The following is a 2895-nucleotide window of genomic DNA, read 5'->3' as shown; positions in this document are numbered from 1 at the left end:
CTGTCCTCTGGTGGATGAGCCTATCTAAGAGGCTTGTGCAAGCTTCCTGATGGGAGGGACTGGTGGTGGGTAGAGCTGGGCGTTGCTCTGGTGGGCAGAGCTCAGTAAAACTTTAATCCACTTGTCTGCTGATGGGTGGGGCTGGGTTCCCTCCCTGTTGGTTGTTTGGCTTGAGGTGACCCAGCACTGGAGCATACAGGCTCTTTTGTGGGGCTAATGGTGGACTCCGGGAAGGCTCATGCCAAGGAGTACTTCCCAGAACTTCTGCTGCAAGTGTCCTTGTCCCCATGGTGAGACACAGCCACCCCCCATCTCTGCAGGAGACCCTCGAACACTAGCAGGTAGGTCTGGTTCAGTCTCCTATGGGGTCACTGCTCCTTCCCCCTGGGTCCTGGGGTGCACACTACTTTGTGTGTGCCCTCCAAGAGTGGAGTCTCTGTTCCCCACAGTCCTGTCAAAGTCCTGCAGTCAAATCCCACTAGCCTTCAAGTTCTGATTCTCTGGAATTCCTCCTCCTGTTGCTGGACCCCCAGGTTGGGAAGCCTGATGTGGGGCTCAAAACCTTCACTCCAGTGGGTGGACTTCTGTGTTTTAAGTGTTCTCCAGTTTGTGAGTCACCCACCCAGCAGTTATGGGATTTAATTTTCTTGTGATTGCGCCCCTCCTACCATCTCATTGTGGTTTCTCCTTTGTCTTTGGATGTGGGGTATCTTTTTTGGTGAGTTCCAGTGTCCTCCTGTCGATGATTGTTCAGCAGTTAGTTGTGATTCTGGTGTTCTCACAAGAGGGTGTGAGAGCACATCTTTCTACTCCACCATCTTCCACCCATGTCTGAAAATTATTATTTAAAATGAGAAATGTTACTGATAACTGTCCTCAGCTTTACACACCCCCTTATGTGGTTTCAGAGTATCTCCCTTTGTCCACAAAAAATGTCACCTTACTTTACACTGTGGGTAAAAGGGACAGTCGATGTGGTGTAGGAAGAAGTGGGTATTGGGCCTTCTGGGTCCCCTCCTGACTTCTATCCTGATCTGTCCCACTTCTCTGTGACAGTTTTCTTCACCTGGCTTTGAAGTTTTCTTCACCTGGCTTTTCTTGGCTCTTCTGTAGCCACTATGGTCTATTATCCTAAAGGCAAACTATGCTTTCAGCTTCTTTGTTGGAATTATCATCTGGGTTATAGTGATTACAATTTACCAAGGGCTTTCCCCAGTGTTGTTATAATGATCATCCTAACAAGCTATGGGTTTGGTCACCATATTTCAGATGATGAAATGGAAGCTCAGAAGTTAATGGGCTTGTGAAAGTCTCAGGGCTGGTGAGGAGTAGAATTGTGAATGGAAACCGATCTCATGTACAGGACTCTCAGGTCACTGCCCAGCACAGTGCCTGGTGTAGAACACATTCCTTGAATACATGGCTAGATGAATGGCTCATTCCCATCTCAGCTTAGTTGTGCCTAATGCAATCTCCATCATGGTAAGAGCTATCATGCCATACTGGAAGCCTTTTGAAATGGATTTTATCCTCCTTCTGGGATTACTTGCTTATGTTAGTGGCACTAACACTCATCGATTCTCTCAAGCCAAAAACCTGGGTCATCCTTCCCTTCTCCCTGACTTCCACCTGATGCATCACAAAACCATGTCCAATCAGCTTTCCAGACACGTTCTTTTCCTGTTCATTCCCTTCTTTCTCTGCTTTAGTTCAGGGCTGGTCCACTGCCATCATCTCCAAACTGGTGTCTCTGGCTCCACTGTTTTCCCAGATCCTCCCAACTGTTCTCTACTCTGCATTCACAGTGATCTTCCTAAAGTGAAAATTTAATTACCTAATTCACCTGCTTAAAATCCTTCAATTGCTCTTGTTTGCTTTTGAGGTAAAGCCTAAATAACTTAGTATTGCATATAAAGTCCTGTGAAATTTACCCCTCCCACATCATCTCCCATCCCTCATCTTCCCTCTCCATATTACAATGTGTGCAAGCTATCCCCAAAGGACTTGGAACCCCATGGATTCACCCTATGCTCTTCTGACTCTGCCCTCCCCCAAGCCATTTCCTTGTCTTGGAATACCTTTTCCCTCCTTGTGACCTGGAGAACTCCTCCTCATCCTTCAATATCAATGCTCCCTTACTCTAGGGAAGCTTTCTGAACCCTTGAGGTAGACCAGGGGGCCCTCTTCTGAATATTTAATGCTCTCTTCCTCTATTTGTACTGCAGCACTTAGAGTATGTTGTCACAGCTATTGATTTATTTGCCTATACCCTTAAGGGCAGAAATGGTGTCATTATCCCAATATCACCAGCACTGAGCACGTTAGGTGTCATATAACAAGTCAGTACTCATTATATGTTTGAGTAACTAACAAAACAAAACAAAAAATCTAGGGACTTCCCTAGTGGTCCAGTGGTAAAGAATCTGCCTTACAATGCAGGGGACGTGGGTTCGATCCCTGGTCAGGGAGCTAAGATTCCCACATGCCGCAGGGCAACTAAGCCTGTGTGCCACAACTACTGAACTTGCGCGCCTCAACTAGAGAGCCTGCATGCCGCAAACTACAGAGCCCACACGCTCTGGAACCCACACTCCACAACTACAGAGCCCAGGCACTCTGGAGCCCGCGTGCCACAACTAGAGAAGAGAAAACCTGCTGCCACAACTAGGGATAAGTCCATATGCTGCAGTGAAAGATCCCACGTGCTGCTACTAAGACCCAACAAAGCCAAAAATAAATAAATAAATAAATAGTAAATCTTTAAGAAAAAAAATATCTAGCCCTCTTTTTCTCACCTGTCCAGGGAAAATTCTGCACCTGAAAGACAACAGCTTAGAGGTGACAAGTCAGCTAACAGGGATGTTTTATTTCTTTTTTGGTGAGAAAGGACTCTGG

Source organism: Mesoplodon bidens (genome assembly GCF_964165515.1).
Source record: "Mesoplodon bidens genome assembly, chromosome: 9".
NCBI lineage: Eukaryota > Metazoa > Chordata > Mammalia > Artiodactyla > Ziphiidae > Mesoplodon > Mesoplodon bidens.
Note: the sequence above shows the minus strand (reverse complement) of the source record.